Below are 19,510 nucleotides of genomic sequence, written 5' to 3' on the forward strand. Positions count from 1 at the left end.
AGAGAATTCTATGTAAAAATTGTACTTTGTTAAAAAACGTAGAGAGGTATCAAAGTTGACATCACCAGTGAGAAGTCATGTTGGTATCATTTACCCCCTGATGTGATACGATGAGAACGACATTTGACCTTTGTGGTATTCTTCCCCAAAAATTCATAACCCAAGTCTAATCATGCAAAAAAAAATCAGACAAACTCAAACTGAGTGACATTCTACAAAATGCCTCACCAGGACTCCTCAAAACTGTCAAGGTCATGAGAAACAAGGAAGACTGAGAAACTGTCGCAAACCAGAGGAGACCAGGAAGACATGAGGACCAAATGCAGTGCAGCTCCCTGGATCAATGCACCAATGTGAATTTCTTAGGTTTGGCAGATGTACGATGGTTACATAAGACTCCAACATTAGGGGAGACTGAGTGAGGAGTGTATAGGAATTCTCGGTAGTATCTTTGCAACGTTTCTATAAAATTAAAATTATTCAAGTTTTTTTAAGGTGTGTTTTTTAAAAAAAAGTAAGAAGACATTAGGGGTCCCACATTTAAGCATAACTTAAGGAATTTTCTAAAGATATAAAACTATCATCATGTGAAAAGACACAAAGCAGAAGAAATGTCATATCCTCCCAGGACTCTCACACTCCAGTATCAGTATGTGAAGAAGAGAAAAACAACATGGGAACCACTGCCAGCTAACATAAAACATCATGTCCTTAGTGAATATACAAATGCCAAGAGACATGGTAGAAATGGAGGGAATGGAGTGGGCAGGTCAATCAGATGAATTGAGACCAAACTTTGAAGGAGCAGTGGGGCACTGCAGGTGAAACAGAAAGGCTGATTGACAGAAGCAAAAAGAGGGATTAATAAGCAGGATATTCTGGGGAAAGTTTGGGTCAAGCAGTAATGAGATGTGAGGGTAATAAAAATAAGAATAGTCAATACTTAAACATCATTCTCTATATATCAGCCATTGTCTCACATGTTTTGTGAATGCTCACTCATTTACTCCCCATAACAATCCTATGAGGTAGGATTATTGCCCCTGTTTTTAATGGGTAGGGAAATTGAAGCACAGAGAAGATTATGTACATATTAGGTTGAACCCTCTGAAGTTGCCATTTTTGTAGATCAAAACTGCTCTCCTCTCAGAAAGTTCATATGGTTAGACCTAATAAGTAACCTGCCCAGAGTGCACAGCTATTTGAGAGGTGGAGCTGGACTTTGAACCCTGGCAGCTGGCTCAGGGGCCTGGTCTGCAAGTCTCCAGCAGGAGGGCCTCTTTCAGAAACGGCCAGCATTTACTGACTTCTCACGATGTATTGGGCACTGTCTAAAGCTTTACATGTGTTAACCACTCATTTATCTTTGCAACAACACTCTTGAGGTGGGTGTGACTATCACCCAATTTATAGTTGAGGAAACTGAGGCCTAGAGAGCTTAAGTGACCTGCCAAACGTTACACAGCTAACAAATGGCCGAGCTGGGATTTGAACCCAGGCTGGCTGGCTCCAGAGCCTGGGTCCAGTGCTCCCTGTCTCCCATGTGTTTGTAGATGTGGTATGTGACAAATAAAAATGGCAAGCAATAGGATATATTGGAGAATATGAGGAAGCCATTTGGTATAAACCTAATTCAGCCTGACCTTGTCTTTCCAAAAGGGCCTGACCGTGGCTGTTGAGCATGCATTGTATATCTGCTTTAGATATTCCCTATGGCAAGGACAAAGGCCCTTGAGATAAAGGTGCAACTTCCCTCCCCCTCCCAACGTTGGCATTCCCTTAAGGATTAAGCATCTTTCCTTAGGCTAGGAACTGATTGCTGCGCTGATCTATGACCACCCAGCTTGAGACAATAGGCCTGCCTCCTGCTACGTCCTCTGAGATAGCAGACCCACTACCTGCTGTGTCCATCAAGCGCTGTGGCCGACAGGGCAATCTTGTGACTATTGTGGAAGGGACATTTCAATCATATGTGAAACATCCTGTATGGGGGTATATAACCACTCTGTATACCTCACTTCTTTGGTGCCCTTTCTTCCTTCAGGAAGAAAGGCCCTGGGCCATGGTCCTCAGATTTCAGCTCAGAATAAATTCACCCAAATTTTCATTTATGGATTGGTTATGGATTATTTTCGTCAACATATGGATGGCAGAATTTGGACTGAGATAAGCTTTTCAATAATCTGGAGAGGAGAGGCTTTTCCTGTCAAACCTCAAAACGGATGCTAAAGGCTTTGCATTTGGTAGGACCCACAGAAGGGGGATGTTATATTTTCTGGCCAGTTCAAGATGAATGACATTGTTATTCAGGTGGAATAGGAAGTTGACCTCATAATCTCTTTGAAAATAAGCAAGAAAATAAAAGAGAGAATGAAAGACAATGGAGCAAAAGGAGAGAAAGAGTGTGAAAGACTGGAAGATAGACTATATAAGATATTACAAGTGTTCCTGTGCTGGAGATATCTGGAATCAATATTTTATTTGCAATTGGCTAGCTTCTCCCCACTTTTCAGTGATTCGTTGGCCATTCAATGGATATCTGGTCCTTGGATCTGCTTTACCCAACTGTTAAGTAGTCATGTCATAATGGCCCAATATTCAATCTGCTTAATTTACACCAGGATTCTCTTAAGCAGAGAGTAAAAAATAGCTGAATGTTGCTCTCCCAAAAATTTACTTTTTAAAATATCACTTAATATTATGACCTAAAACTTCACTAATTTTAACTACCAGGTGAATCCAAATTAGCAAAAAATCTGAATTACAGAATTTTTCAAAATGCAATTCCATTATTTTTATGTGTTCACTATCTTAAATTAACCAGCTATGATTGCCTAACAAGAAGATTCTTCACAAAGAGTCACAGAATCTAAAGAAACTCCAGACTTGAGCACTAAGTAATTCAGACCACCAAATCTACACAAAGATGGAAGCATCCTTAACTTTGTCTCTTTAAATCTCAAAATAGAACTGATTAAGTCCCTGAACATTGTTCATGGATCATAGTCTGGGTCAGTTCCATGGAAATGTAACTTAGACTGGAGACAGACCTAAACAAGGCATAAGTAAAAAATGCTAATTAACTAATTCATATGTAAATTTAATTAAATGAAAAGAGCATTGCAATGAACATATTACTGACCCCACTCTGCCCAGTTGGCCCTGTATACCTGCCATTGTTGTTAGTGTTCTCTTGGATTTTGAAGCATATCAACATGAGTATGAACATCTTAATTGGTCTCAGATGCTAATCACAGACTTCTACTGATTGGTAAAGCCAAATCCCTGTGCTTGATGTTCCTCACCTCAACATCACTGGTTCCTGTTGTATTCCGGGACCAGTTGGAGCAGTGCATATCCGTGGTAACCATTGACATAACCAGTTCCTCATTCACCTAGTAATGTGAAATAATAGGCTATTCTTCATGACACACAGCAAAACAAGATTTGGCTTTGTCCATGGGTTATACCTTGTTTGAAGCTGGTCTGCAACCTCTTCTCAGCAGAGATCCTCAGCAAACCCAACCCTAATATGCTAAATGAAGCTATCAGTCATGGTAGGTGCAGATAGCTATGCCTAAGCAAATCGCTTATTCTTGGGCCTGTCTACACACTCTAGTGAAATGGAGAGATCTCTATTTCCATGGATTAAAAACAGACTGCTTACACAGTTAGCTGGGATAAACAAGACCTAAGAGGGCTTAAATCAAGTCTTTGAGCCTGTGGGATGAAGCACCTTGTCCAACACAGTATAAATGATACACTCTGGACTGGAATTGTTCTTGTCCCTTCCGAAGAATATCAACTTACTCATTTCCAAAGGCACCTTGGTCAATAAACGAAATGAAAACTGGGCCTTTTCATTTCATTCATTATATTTGTGGTGATAAATGTACATTTTCCATTTACATTGACTGTATTAGCCACACAGATGTTCTTCTAAAGTAAGCATGTTGGCCAAAAGCCACTTATGGTCAAACTTACTCTTAAAAGTCTTTATAACATGGAAAGAGTATTACTCATGGACATCACCATTGTAAAGCCACTGACCCAGGCAACAGAATGAAACATGAGGAAAGTCTAAATGCAGATGTCCAGGCATTCAAACCATTTTGACTTTAAAATAACTCTCAACTCCCTCACCACGAGAAATAGCACAAAGTGGTGGTTAAGATGATGGAATCTTAAGTTTGAATCTAGGCTCTGAGGACTCTTACTAGCCCTGTAACATTGGGCAAGTTAGTTGCCTGTTTGTGCCTCAGTTTACTTATCTGTAAAACGGACATAGTAATAGTACCTACCGGTTAAAGACTGAATTGTGTCCTCCCAAAATTCATAGGTTAAATCGCTAACCCCCAGTGTGACTGTGAAGAAGTCTTTGGGAGGTAATTAGATTTAGATGAGGTCATGAAGATGGGGCCCTCATGATGTGATTAGTGGCCTTGTAAGAGGAGGCACCAGAGAGCTTGTTTCCCCCTTTCTGCCATATGAGGACACAGTGAGAAGATGGCATCTGCAAGCCAGGAAGAGAATTCTCACTGGGGAACCGAATCAGCTAGCAGCTTGATCATGAACTTCACAGCCTCCAGAACTGTGAGAAGTAAATATCTGTTGTTGAGGTCCCCCAGCCTATGGTATTTTGTTATGGCAGCCCGAGCTGACTGGGACACTGCCTTATATTCATTCTCATATTTTTTGTGTTGAAATTGATAAAGCAAGAAGAATAATGCCTGCAATATAGCAAGTGCTTTATTAATTGTTTGTCAAATGAAATTTTAAAAAGTAAATGAACGGGTGGGAAGTTCTAAGGTGTTCCCTGCAGAATTTTCACTATTTTGTCTTCATGATCAGCCTCTATAACCTTAATACCTTCTGAAAATGTGTTTGTTATTGTGACAGTCAAATGAGATAATATATGTGAAAGCATCTAGAATCCTACATGCCCATCTCTACGATGGTTGTAACCACAATTGTTTGCTATATAATTATAAATGCTTGCTGTACTTGAGTTTGAAACTTGTTTCATCAGACCCGTAGCAGCCTTGTTCTTTGAAAAGTTGTAGAGAAAAACTTGGCCATCTGCCTTATGTCGGTCCAAGTTGGCATGTCCTGTTGTGGCCCCAAGGAACAATGATCCCTCTCATTCCACTGGACATTGATTTTACGTCGCCTTAAGTAGAATTGCATCTTACACTGGGATTTGATTGTAGTCAGGTCACATATTAAGTGGACGCATGAGGCTATTCCTCTTTATCTTGTTAGTTAACTTAGCAATCAAGCAGGACTTGACCCCATGACTTTCTTTTAGCTCTCCTCTCTCTCCTAGGTGTGTGTGCGTGTGCACACATGCATGTATATGTGTCATCATTGAGCATGCAGCACAGAACCTGCGCATTAACCATCCTCTCTCTACTAAAGAGTTGTACCAGATATGGATAAAGGAAGACAGAACATTCAGCTACAAATTCCCCAAGTTTGCAGGCCCACAAGCTGATCCACCAGAGCCCGGAGAACAGCCTTTGTTTCACTCTTAGGCAAGGAATATATTGGAAAAAGCCCAACTTGCTTCCTTTCTATGTAGGACCCAGAACTAGCCAATTTTTTACTGCTTATGGTTTAATTTGCAGATTTTCTCACAGGTCTACTCAGATCAGTTTGGCCAAAGGAAATGCCACCACACAGCATTGTTTAGAATGGAGCTGTGTGAAGCATAGCTTATTAAAAATGGGATGGACATCTTTTAAAAGAAACAAATACAGGTCAGCTTTCACATGTCACTAGTTTGTACTTTGTGCAATGACAAAATGAAGTCATCTTATTCTCACTCTAATCAACGTGGTCAACTCAGTTGATCATTTGTGAAAGCAGCAGCATCTTTTGTGTGTGTGTGCGTGTGTGTTTATGTGTTTGTGTGTGTGTGGTTTTTGTCCAGGTCTAAGAGAAAAACACAGACTACATATAAACCATCTATTTCACTTAAAAAAGAAGTAACTACCTTCCCATCTTCACCAAGAAAGGAAATGAGAATTTAAATACACCCTTTCTCTTCATACACTTTGCGACGGATATCCACACTGCTGAGTAAAACTGTCTAGAAAGTTTTCAGACTAACCGCCAGCGCCAGCTTTTTGGGCTTCCTGCCCCGAGAAAGGTTAAGACACTTAAGGAATGGAGAGGTTTTGCCTGCACCTGAGCTGATGGCGCTTTGACGCAGCAGTTGCAGCCAACAGTTTGCACTAAGCAGACACCACTGAGGAGTTTAGCTGCCATGAGAAAAGCGGGGATTGTGCTCTGAAGTCATCAATAAGAACCCTGTGCCCTCTCCCAAGCCTCATGCTATGAGAGTTTCTTCTATCTGTAAAAGTTGATTATGCTCAAATCAGATTAGCAATCAGCTTTCCCTCAGCGGGCTGCCGTTTGGCCAGTAAAGGCAGGGTGGCTGTTACTGTGGGTAGGACTGAGAGAAAGCCCCAGTGAGCCAGGCACCTGTTTTCATGAGCCCTCAGTTTCTTTATGGTAGGTGGAGACAAATGTCTGAGAGTGGTTGCGGAGGACCAAAATTCGGCCGCCTTCTGTCCATCGCCTGGGGACAGGGGGTTGGTCCCTATTTCATTTAAGGGCACTGGGGATCTATTGGGAAAAACAGAAGTAATTAAGAGAGCACTCACTTAGAGCCAGAAACTGTCAGGGAGGGGCTAGAATGGATGAAGGGGAATTAGCTTCTTTAATAAAGCCAATAAAGGATTACAATAATAATAATGCCTTTTCATTGTCTGATTGGATCCTGGGAGGTCCTTCCAAAGGCCCCATATGATGCTGTCCCTCCCCCCACCCCTTAGCGCTCTTTCTCTTCTCTGGCTAACCTCCCCTGCATTATGTCAGGTACGAGAACTTTCTTGTGGTTCACAGAACACAACAGGTGTGCTTCCGCCCCGGGGCCTTTGCCCTGGCAGCACCCGCTGCTTAGAGCGTTTTCCTCAGAAAGCCTCTGGGCCAGCTCCCTCACCTGTGGAGTTCCCATCTCGCCTTCTCAATGGGGCTCCCAGCCCCCCACACACCCTCCTGACCCTCCTTGCCCTGCCTTACTTTTTCTTTCCTTCTACAGCACTTATCACCTTTTAACACACCACTTGGTTGACTTATTATGCTATTGTTTATCTTCTGTCCACCCACCGCCGCCTCTGCCCCTTTCCCAGTGCGTGCTCCGGGAGGGTAGGCATCTTTGATGTTCCATTCACTGGTGTATCCCAAGCCCTTAGAACAGTGTCTGGCACATAGTAGGGGTTCCATAAATATTTGTTGAATGAATGATGTGAGAAGTTGGGAATGTGTCATCATCATTATTATTAACATTATTTCTATTATTATTATATCTGGCTTAAACATGAGGAAACTGAGTCTCAGATACATTAATCGACGTAGTCGATAGCACACAGACAGCAAATTGTCAGATCTAGGACTCAAACTGAACCCATCCAGGGTTAGTGCCTTGTGTCTAGTGACTTCAAAGAATGATTTAGTAAGATGACTCAGTTATGCAGATGTACGATAATGTGCTTATTTAACATATTCAAACTATGATTAACCACAAAGTGCCTTTCCCATCCTACCCCTCTCTATAGCCCCGACTCCGCTTCTCCACTTGATTGGCATCTGAGTTTCTTATTTTTAACAGATAGACCTTTCAAGATGAAAGTATTTATTTATTTTACCTGATGTGGGTCAACATCGCTGTGGGAAAGAAAAAGTTGCTAATCCACTGTACAAGGGTGTATTGTCCTATTTTGTTATAATGATAATAATGCTGTTTATATTCGGCATACAGTTGGACTCGTATTCACAACATGACAGCAAGTAATGGGCACTGGAGTCTGAGCCCATCCACAGCTATTTAGCTGTAAGTAGAACAAGGACGGACTATGATCTGGATTCTTTGCTGTTGGAGGAGCATCAGTTGAAGTGTGAAAAGCTCAAGTTTTAGCAGTAAACAGAGGCAAGTGGGCAGACCATCCTTAAAGTAAAATGAGAGAAGGCAGGGAGAACAGAGCCTGGGACCTAGAGGGCAGTAAGGGAATGAGGGGCACCGAGGGGGAAATGTGCCAGAAGGCAGAACCAGGAGTGTGAGCTGTGAGTATAAATGGATTTCTTGTATTGTCTGTCACTTACCAGGGAATTCATAAACAATGTCAGCAGGAACTTGTGTTTGCTTATAAACGCGTTCCTGAATATTAGGGGCCACATTGGTGGTTGTCCTTGATGTCCTATAACTCCAGGGGCACAATCCAATGGGAGTTGGCCGGAGCCATGGATCGTTTCTGTGGAGCTGGACTAGCCTAGTGTCCTTGATGTACGTCTGCACAGAGATAGGCACAGTCTGGCTCGCTGGTCTGACCCTTCTCAGCACAGGGAGCCCTGTTGTGAGGCTGCTGGTTTCTTTTTATAAGACATTCTCTCTTCAAGAAGGCCCTGGCTCCTCCCTCTTCAAATACCCTACAGGCCAGATGTATGGGTTTCTAAAAAGTCATGCGATCCCTTCTTAAACAAAAACAAGAAGCATATTCCTTCAGGTGTGCCCTGGTGGTTAGGGTGGTGTGGACCCACGGGAGAAACCTTCCACGGTTAAGCTATGAGAATGGAATGGAGCTCCCTGAACCTGTGACGGAAGGGACAGGTTTTCCTGCCCTCGTAGCTCTCAAGGGTGTATTGTTGCAACGAGAGGAGCTGGGACAAGAAGATCAGTCAAGAATTACAGTGGAGGTGGACAGCAGCACAAAAATCCGGGAGAGTAAGTCACCCATTTGACTTTCTCTCTGAAATTTTTTGTTGTTTTTGGTTTGAAGAAGAAAATAGCTTGTCTAATCTTATTTTGTTTGGAAAATATCAAAACAAATGATGCAAGCCCTCAGTCAAATGGTAAGTTAAATGCTTTTTATTTCCATCCTTCCAACTCTTGCCCTAGCCCCTTTCTCCCTTCTCACTGGCCCTTCCCTGAGCTCTCTGGACTTTTGCCTCCTCTGATGAAACTACAGGCCTGAGAAGCTGGTTCTCTTTAAGGTGTTAATGACTGTTTCCTCAACTAGGGAAAAATGTGATTGCAAGAAAACCAAACCCACTCAAGCTAGATTAAATAAAAGATTGACTGTAAGTGTGTAAGAGGAAACCTCAAAGACATTCAAAGACAGGAAACAAAGCACGACGTGAGCTGACTGGAAATGAAACTGGAAGTGGTTCAGGGAAGGCAGAATCGGAAGACACGGCTGCTCTCGTCTTCTTTTCTGTCTGCTTCTCTCCAGTCTCAATCAGTCAATCATCCCTCTCATCCTCTCTTGCTCTCTCTCTCCACTTTCCTTCTTCCCTTCCTTCCCCTCTCCCTCTCTCAGATGGCTTGTTTTACTTTTACATGACCTAACATGGTCTGACTCTGTATGATCTTTCAATTAAGTACCTACCATCATCTCTGCACTTCAGTTTAATTTCTAAAGACAGAGTCTGATTAGCCATTGGTCATTCAGTGAACTTGATCTTCCTTGGGCAATGATGGGACCTGGCCTGAATTGAAGCAGGTAGGGTGAAGAAATTAGGAAAGGGTTTTGTCAACCCGAAAGACCTGGGCTGTGTCTTCTACCTGTGAGCAGAGCAAGGGAAGTGGAGTATGTATTGATATTATATTGATATTACCTATTGATGATAGGTAATGAATAATATTGATATTACCTATTGATAATGCAATAGGACAAACCAGCCCAGAAGGCAGTCGCTTAAAGCTATAAGCATTTATTGAGCTCAGGAGCCTATGGGATGGCTGAATGGTTCTTCTGGTCTTGGCTGTCATGTGCCAGGCAGTCAGCTGGCTGTCAACTGATCCAGAACAACCTTAGCTCACACAACAGAAGCGACTGGGAGCAGAGGCTCATGTGTTTCATCCTCCAGCAGGCTAGCTCAGGCATGTTCCTCATGGTGATGGCTGAGGTGGAAGAGTGGAAACAGAAACACTCACCGGTTTTTTCAAGGTTCTGTCTGGGTCACATTTGCTAACATCTCATTGGCCAAAGAAACTCACATGGCCAAACTCGGAATCAAGGGGCAAGGAAATAGATCCTACCTGTTTAGTGAGAGCAACTATCAAATCACATGGCAAAGGAGCCCGGATTCAGAGAGAGGAGAGAAATTGGAGCTATTAATGTGACTCATCTGCTGCATCATGGCAACAAACTCACTGACATATACAACAAGCTAGTAGAGATACACATCCTTCCCTGGCAAGATTTGTACAGAGCCTTTCTGATACTAATTCCTGAGCTCAGATAATGAACTAATGGAATTTTGAAACCCTTTCAAACAACAGCAAATAAATGATAATTTGTTTCTAAGTAAAGCTAGATATATAGAATGGCAAGAACACAGAACCAAGATAACATAGGGAATTGAATTTTCTCCCATTTTCCCCAAAATATGTGCCCCTCCCCCACTCACAGCTCACACACAACATACCTAGGCTTGTGACATCCTGCTTTTGAATTCACTCAGTTAAAAAATGAGGCTTATTCAACTTAATCATGCTTTCTGAATAGCTCAAAGCTGAACTTGTAACCCTAACCCTGAAGAGTTGGATGCTCTGTTCTTGGTGCCTTCTTTTGCCCTCGGTGGTGGTAGGTTCCAAATCGTGCAGCGGGGCCTGGTTATTTGTTGGCTTTTCTGCCATGAGTGGGAAGAATACAGCTTCTATAAGCTGCCTACAGTTAGCTTCTGGGGTAGATCATCCTGTCTGGGAGTTACTCTGGTTTTCTCTTCCTCTTCATGGAATCATGAGTAATAGAATGTCAGGACTAGATGGGGCTTAGGAATCATCTAATCAAGCATTTCCAAACCTTCAGTTAGTCACATAAAGCATTCACTGTTTTGTAATCTCTGTCTACTCTTTAATATCAGTTAAATTGACTCCTTTTTCAAAGCTAAATTAATTTAGCCTTGAAAATTTATATCATTTCAATATGTTGAAAAATCAGTATAGGGGCTGGCCCTGTGGCCAGGTGGTTAAGTTTGCAGGCTCTGCTTCGGCGGCCCAGGGTTTCGTCGGTTCAAATCCTGGGCACAGACATAGCACTGCTCATCAAGCCACGCTGAGTTGGCATCCCACATGCCACACTAGAAGGACCCACAACCAAAAAAATACACAACTATGTACTGGAGGGCTTTGGGAGAGAAAGGAAAAATAAAATTTAAAAAAAAATCAGTATAATTTGATGTAATAGAAGATAACCATAAAATAAACAGAATGAAAACACCACATTGTTATGAAATTCCGTCCAGATACTTGAGCCTTCAGCCAGCCCAGTCTTTACTAAAAAGGGAGTTTAGCAATTGTGAAGGAAGTGTTAAAGAAATATTATTCTCCAACTGACGCAGTCTTGCTGATGGAGTCAGGAAGATCGAAAGAGGCTGGAAAAGGTCATCACTCTCTCACCATCCACTTCACTGTTATTTAATGCCCTGTTCCTGTATCCTAAAATCATCTTGGACATCCTGAGTTGTGTGTGCACCACACTGTTGGGAATATCAATAGTCCAAGTCCCTCCATTAACAGAGGAAGGAACTGAGGCCCTCTCTTACTCCTTTCTGGTGGTTGCCTTTGTGTCCCGTCATGACTGATTTGCATCTTACCTAGCAGTTAGGACAGGGGGAGGGAAAAGAAATGAACCACAAAAGAAGTAAAAGGCGGAGCTGGTGGATAGTGCTTTTGACGCTACAGAGTTGGAGCTTACCTGGTTCTCAATTACTGCTGCTCTTCCTGTCATCCATCACTAAAGGACGTTGGCTGTAGCCTATTGAAAGAAATAGAAAGTGCCCCATGCTCCCATAAAGAAGATTTCTGTCTGGATCTACCACTACCTAAGATTCTTAGATCAGGAAACTTCTAGAAAGACATAGCCATAGAAAGAGAGGCATCTCTAGTTGTCTTGCCAAGGAAAGCATTGTGTCAGGAAGAAAGCCAAAAGAGCAGAGCTATCTAAATCTAATTCCTTGGAGTAAGCCATTGGAGCTGTGCTAATGGCATTCTAAATCCTCCAGGCAAGTTGTATGGATTTTCAAAAGGAGGTGGGGAAATCCTCTTTGTCTCCTTATCTTTTCGAGATGGACTTTTAGTTGAAAATCCTTTCTTCGAAAAGAAAAAATAGGATAAGTGTAGTAATACACTCAACTAAGCTTGTAATTGCATTGCCTGTGATCTGGAAGAAGCTTTGAGACATTCTTCAGACAGGAAGGGAAGGGACAATCTTCCAGAAATATCCTTCTTTGTCATCTTTATAAAGATGATGCTGATTATGTGAAACATTGGTGTTTCATTTTTAATTTCTCATACTTTTTGGGAAACAGTGTTGTGTGTGCACTAAATAAATGTTTCTTTCCCCCATGTATTACAGGATGAAATCAAAAGGGCTTGTGTCTTAATCTTGGGGACGTGGGTACCTACACCTGATACCTATTATGTGAATTGAATTTCTTTCTCCACGCTCTGAATTTTAGTGCTCCATACATCTGTTACCTCATGTGAGCAGCTCAGGCTGTTAGTCATGTTGATGGAAACAAGAAGAATTCTATCAACCTGTCTCTACATTTGTTCGTAATTGAGAGATTCCTCTCAACCCTGTGTTGCCTCTTGCTTCAGAGGCACAGAGGAAAAAGACTTTGTAGTCAAGCAGGCTTGAGTGGACACCCTGACTCTGTTCTTAACTGTCTTGGAGATACTGACAGAGATACTAAAGCTTTCTGAGCTTCAGTTCTTCATCTGTAAAATGAGCATAATAATAGCCATACGTCAAAATATTGTAAACGTTAAAATAAGGTGATGTGAGTAATGCCCATAGCCCAGGCCTTACATTTAAGCATACAATAGGTGGTCACTAGCATTATTACATTGGGAAGGCCACACGAGATAAGAGTACATACAGGCTTTGGGGTCAGAGAGAGGGTAGGGCACATTTCTGCTTCATTCATAATTGCATCTCCAATGCCGATTCCCACTGGCACATAGCAGGGACTCAGTATTTTTTGGATGAATGAGTGAACAGTTCTGGCGTTATCCCTTATTAGTTGTGTGATCTTGGGTAAAGCATTTCACCCCTCAGTGCATGTTTCCACAACTGTGAGGCAAGCATAATACATTTCTTACAAAGCTGCTGGGAAGCTTAAATGCAATGGCAGATGAGAAATGCCCAGCACAGAGGCTGGCACGTGCTATGCTTTCCACAATGTATATTCCCAAATGTCTACTGTCCTTCACTTCTGAAGATCCCAGATAAAGAACTAGGATCAGCATTTCCTGGGAAAGCATCCATTTTATAAGCTATCTTTTAAAACGAGCAGTGGGAAGTGTCTAGGGGGCCCAGGATGTTCGTGGCAGAAGTCCCACAACACCCTCAGTGTGGTCCTTCATCAAAAATGTCAGGGTCGGAGAAAAGCAGGATGTCCAATTTGACCATGTTTGGTTCCTGGGTAACTGAAAGGTAGTATAGATTGGGTATTGGCCAGGCCATGTGGGCATGAAGTGTATCCTGAAAAGAGGCACAGAAATTATCTATCACCCAGACCTCATGTTCTCATTTTTGAAGGGACCAAGAGAAAGGTTCCACCTCTTGTGTCAGCTTCAGTTGATTGGTTGTGCTTTAGGAAGTTTTGCCTTAAAAAGGATTCTAACGCCACAACTTGACACTCAGAAGACTATCACGATTGATTAGCAATGTCTGCCGTGAATTTGAGATGGGGTTACACAGCTGGTGTGCCGTGGAAATTTACACAACAGCATTCAGAAGGGAGATTTTTTCCCAGCCTTTCCCAAAGATCAGATGTGTTCTTATAATTGCAAAACTTGGCAATTGCAAAAACAAACAAACATTTCCCATTTTTTCCCTTTCTCAGCTTTTTGCTCTCATAGGAACCATCTCTTATTGGCAGGTCATTGTGTCACTTAAGATCTTGAAAAAAACAGGAAAACAGACAGAGATCCAGTGAAATTGGTCAGGTGTAACTCTTACAGAAATGCCTGCCACTGCAGGTCAAATGCACAGTATGTGACAGGCCTGCCTGCGTTCATTTGGCAAATATTTATTGAGCACCTACTGTGTGCCAGGGAATGTTCTAGGTGCTGTTTTGTTTAGTGAACAAAACAGACAAAAACCCTTTTCTCCACGAAGCTTATGTTCTAGTGAGGGATTCTGTTGACCCTTATTTTAGTTATTATAAAAGTTTATTTATGAAAAAGAAATTCCAACCATTGGAAGGGTGTTCTCCAGAACACGCGCAGCGAAGGGAGGGCTTTCTTACCATCATCCACACACTCTGGCTGGATTGTGACTGCACAACCTCTCCTTGTTCTGGAGCCCAATCATCCATTCCATTTCTACTTATTAATACGTGGTTAGCAGAAACGGCCCTTCCAACTTCCTGCCATGTCATATGTCAATGTGACCCACGTAATACACCATAGAGAATCTGAATCACCAAGTGCTTGATCCTTTCTAATTTCGCCACAACTGCGTAGATGTAGCCTTCCCACTCTACCTGCACCCCCACCCTGCGGATCCTGTGGCCTAATCTATCTATGATCGGCTTCTACAACAAGGTTTCTTCACTTTGGGAGCAGCTGGCCCTGTCTGGGTGCCTGGCTGTAGCTCCCCAAGTGCATTTACCCTACTTATCTGATAGTAGGTGGAATCTGTGTCATTGGTTTCTGAGTCAGAGGCTCTAGTTGCACAATTGAGCTTTGATCATGCAGACCCTTCAGTTCTTGTGTGCTCGGGGAGGAAGAGGAGCAACAGTGCGCCTGCTCCTGAACCCTGACGCTGTGATTCAGCCCCGGGCTCGGGTCAGATTTCCCATTCCCAGTTGCCCCTTCCAATCTTTTCATGCTATCCAAGACTCCAAATGCAGGAGTGGGGTACGTCTCAGGAGTGGGGTCTTTTATTACTGGCCTGTGGAGAGCGGCTGGTGGTGGGGGTGAGTGTATTAGTCAGGACACTTAATTGCAATTCAAACTGACTTAAGGAAAAAGGGACTTTTATAGTCCGTGTAACTGAAGAGGGTGGGTTTTAGGCATGGCTGGGTCATAAATCTGTGTTTCTTCTCTGTGATGGAGTCACTCCCAGGCAAGCCCTCTCCACTTGGTAGCCTTACATTGCACTGTAAAAAGAAAGCTTCTCTTTTATACAAGCTTCTGTAAAAGTCCCAAGGCTGATGCTCATGGGCCTTGATTGGTCAGGCTAGGGTCACATGTCCATCTCTGAACCAATCACTGCAATCAGGGGATAGTGCACACATTAATTTCCTAGATATGGAATTTGAGTCCATTTCACCCAAACTTCAGGGACTGAGAGTGGGAGAGGGCAGTTCCACAAAGGGAAACCAGAATGCTCTTACGAGAGGAAGGGGAAATGTACACTGGGTAGGTGGAACCAGCACACATCCACTAGAGGCACTCTGCATTGACCGTCACCAACGAAGAGAGAGGTGACAACATGTCACTTGACATGAAAATGGTGGTGACTGTGCATTCACTTCCTGCAAGAGGATTGGGAGAATAACCACTCAAGTGTCAGGTTCCAAAGCAGGGAAGGAGGAGGTACAGTGGGAACCACCAGCGCCCATGCCCCTAAACATCCATCCGTGTACCATCTTGAGTGCCTGTGCCCTGAAGCATTTTCCTGAGAACATGAACCCTCAGATACTGGTTGGTGCCACATGACAATCCAAATAATTTATATCCCATTCTGGAATCTGCTGCTTATGAGGCCTTTAAGGCACCCAGCTCATCGTCATCAGTGGTAGACATCTGTGAGTTTGAGTCATAGCACTTTCTAGTGCAGATAAATACCCAGAACAAGGACATCATTAGGAGCTATTATAAAGCAATGTTTTGCACTAACTTCTGCATATAATGTTCACTGCCTCTGTGCTGATATTACCCAGTGAAGGCTGTTACTTAATGATTCATTTTTATTATCGTTATCACTGTCTCAAGGATCATCTAATTCATTTATACCGTACTTGTTGCCGTAGAATCTAGATGACGGTCCTCAAGGCTGGGCCTGACTACCACATTGCTTGGGGTGACCCAGGTTAGAGGGGCTGCAGCCGTTCTGCAGAGCTTCTTCAGAGCCCCTATCAGAGCTCACATCACACAATATTGTAACGTTCCCTACTAAACTGTGAGCTCCTTGACAACAGGCGCTGTCTCTTTGATCCCCAATCTCCCCTGTACCCAGCATATTATAACACTCAATAAATGTTTGTAGAATAAGTGTTGTGCTTAGTGATTGCAAAACAAAGAGGAATAAGATGTGGTCCCTAAGCTCGAGAAGCTTAAAGCCTATTAATTACAAAAATAACAATACTAATTATGGCACCAGCTAATGTTAACCAAGTGCGATATGCTAGATACTGAGCTAAGGGCTCTGTATGCATTATCTCAGTTAATGATCTTGACAACCTCCCCCATGTTGTATGCTATTACTACCCCCATTTTACAGATGAGGAAGCTGAAGTTTCTGGACTAAGCTAAAGTCACGTCATTTGATATTGGTGGAATCAGGGTTTGAAGCCAGGTCTGCCTAATTATAGTGCGTGTTCCTAACACTAAAATAATGCTACCTCTATAAAGGCAGGATCAGTAAAAGGCGGGGGAAGCTGGAATCAATTAACATGCAAGGGATCAGCAGAGAGTCCCTAAAGCCAGTCACATTGACAGCAAATCAAATCATGTGTAAAGATATTAAGCTGGTCCAATTTTTTAACTAGTAGGGGCCTTTGAGGCAGGAACAGAAGATCTAGAGATGTCTCAAGGACACTGTGTGAAGACCCATGGCAACGTGCCTGGGCATAAAACCAGTGAGCACCTGCTCTTCTCCCTGGTTTTTCTCTAGACTGGAAGAAAGGCCCAAATGGAGGAAGTGTCTGCATGCCTCACTAAATATGGGGGGAAAGAGCAAGATAGATAAGGACTGCTCCTCCAAAGTTTATTTTACATTCTCCCAGAATGCGAAGAGAAATATCACAATGTCCTCGAGAAATGGAGACCAGGGACCACATCTGTTAAAACTGTGCATTTGTAACTTACCCTAAGCAGTTCTTTCTGCTGCTCTTTGTCAGCATCCCCATAGAGATCTGGGCAGGAGCCAGAGGAAAGGACAGAATAGGAGTGACAGCCCTTCAGGAGGTCAGGCTGGGAGGAGGCAAGTAGAGTGGGTGGGGCAGCCTTCCAGGAGGAGAGAAAAGCAAAGTGAGGGATTCCTTGAGGGCTGTGGCCAAGTGAAGTCTCTGCTGAATATAAGAAGCCTTCTTGCCAAGCCAAGAGTGGGATTTCTGGAAAGGACCTAAGGAAGGAACCAACAATGGCTCAGAGTTAGGACTGTCCATCATGAGTAGGCCTGCAGAACTGTGGGAAATGTCTGTTAGTGCTCAACAACCAAACTGTGGCCACATGATCTACTTTCTTCGTTCAACAGACAGTGGTCGTGTGTGGATGTGCATGGAGGTGCTACGTGTATGCAGGTCATGGGAAACCTGGAAGAGCAATTTTCTCACTGGGAATCTTGTGTGGGGCATAGATGAGTAAATTGGCAAGGGTGATACCATGTGAGAAGACCCCCAGAGGGGCAAGCAGAGGGGGCTCTAGGATCATAAGGAAGATAAAATTACTAAAGAAAAAATTATTTGTTAAAGCAAAAAGCATGTATGACGTGTGTTAGAGATGGTAAGGAAGACTTGATTCAGGGAGGGTACTGCAATGAGGTTTTGCAGTAGGGGAGAGAGATGGGCTCAACTCTGAATGCAACAAGGAGAAGCGGGAATTTATACCAGGAGCAGGGTAGGGGCTGGTGGCTGGAAAAATCACTAAAAGGAAATGTCAGGGGGAAGGTGGGATCTTGGCTAAACTGACCTAACAGGATTCTTGGGGAAGACAGGAGAGGGTGATCAGACTCCACCTGGGAGATGGTGGATGGGGGACCTGATCAGATATTGAGGGTGGGGATTCTAGCTAACCTGACTTAACAGGATTCTTGCTAAAATTGAACAATGCAGAGACAGACACGGAAGTCCAAAAGTCAAGGTCTAATTGAAAAAAAGCTCGGAAGAACCTGAGTAGAGTTTGGTCAAGCAGAGAACCTTTGTCAATACCTACCCCGGTCCTGGCTGGAAAGGGCTGAAAGGCCTTTGAAAAACCTGGCTGGGTTGAACTTCAGAAAGTTGAGTAAGCACCGAAAAATAAATAGAATTTACCCAGGGGAGGTATGGCAGTGGGAGCAAGGTGTCAGAGGGGACCTTGGGAAGCACTAAAAGCATGGCTCAAAATCAGGGAGTAAAAGAGAGCATGACATTTCTAGGAACTGCAAGAAACTTGGTCCAGTTTGTGTTCAGAGGGAGAGGTGAGAAGTGGCAAAAGATGGCCCTGAGCCAGCCACCCTGAGAGTTTGGACTTCCTCCTGGAGCCAGTGGGGGCCTCCATCACTGGGTTTTCCTTCCAAGGGAGTAAATGATCAGGACCTCTTCCAGGGCTGTCTGGCAGTTAGTGCCACAACGGCCAATAATAAAAAAGATGCCAGCTCCTTGAGATGGCCATAAAAACAGAGTCTTGGTGTCCCAATATTATTAAAACCTTCATAGGCTGAGAAGATGCATTTTGGACTTGAAAGCATGTCAAAAATCACAGAATTTTTCAGGTCTAATTCTAGCTCAGTGGACTCACCTTAATGGCACCTGAGAATTACCTGGGAAGTTTTAAAAGAAATATTATATTGGTGCCTGAGCCACCCTCCGAGACTCTGATTCAATCGTCTGGGGTGGCGCTTTTTAAAGCTCCCCAGGGTATCCCTGTACAGCCAGGGTTGAGAACCACTATGGAACACACAGCCTAGCAATGTTAACTGTTGAGAAGGGAATAGACCCCTCGCCAGGTACTCCAGCCGAGATTCTAGGTCAACATTGCAAACGTTCCCTGCAGATCTTCAAAAGCTGGCTGTGGCAACTGCTGAGACTTCTTCGTGGCTCCTCCTATTTAGAGACAGACAAAAAAGGACCCTGTTCCAAAGCCAACATAAGGCAGCTGGAGAGGGAGGAGCACGTCACCAATCCCTGGGCACCACATCACCCCCTGGCCATGTTGTCTTTGCAGCACTAAGGAGCTTTGTCAAGGATTTGTTTTCACCTGAATTTACCCGGAAACTCCAAGCCCGCCTCATTAGCACATTACTCACGCTCACCCAGTCCCACACATCACCTTCCTCCCTACCCCCACCTCCAGATCTTTTTTCCCATTTGTCCGTATCTTCAGTGCAGCTGGGTTTTATTCCCTGTGCCCTGAAAAGCACATTTTTGGAATGGAAATGCTGCTGGAAGAAAGTAGGTAGCTACAGGCTTCTGCCCATCACCCCTCATTGCCCTCCCCTGAAATGCCATCCGTCAGGAGCACCGAGCGACAAGCCCTCTAGATACTTCTCAAGACGCTGCCCAGTTTTGT

General features: G+C 43.5%; 1 protein-coding gene and 1 long non-coding RNA gene across 19 annotated transcripts in view; one reads left to right on the forward strand and one right to left on the reverse strand.

Annotated features, from left to right (window-relative positions):
* Positions 1–19,510, forward strand: part of TRPM3 (transient receptor potential cation channel subfamily M member 3) — a 502,828-nt gene that overhangs the window by 469,477 nt on the left and 13,841 nt on the right. The window lies entirely within an intron of this gene.
* Positions 1–19,510, reverse strand: part of LOC139078683 (uncharacterized) — a 76,754-nt gene that overhangs the window by 48,704 nt on the left and 8,540 nt on the right. The window lies entirely within an intron of this gene.

Source organism: Equus przewalskii, chromosome 22 (genome assembly GCF_037783145.1).
Source record: "Equus przewalskii isolate Varuska chromosome 22, EquPr2, whole genome shotgun sequence".
Lineage (NCBI taxonomy): Eukaryota > Metazoa > Chordata > Mammalia > Perissodactyla > Equidae > Equus > Equus przewalskii.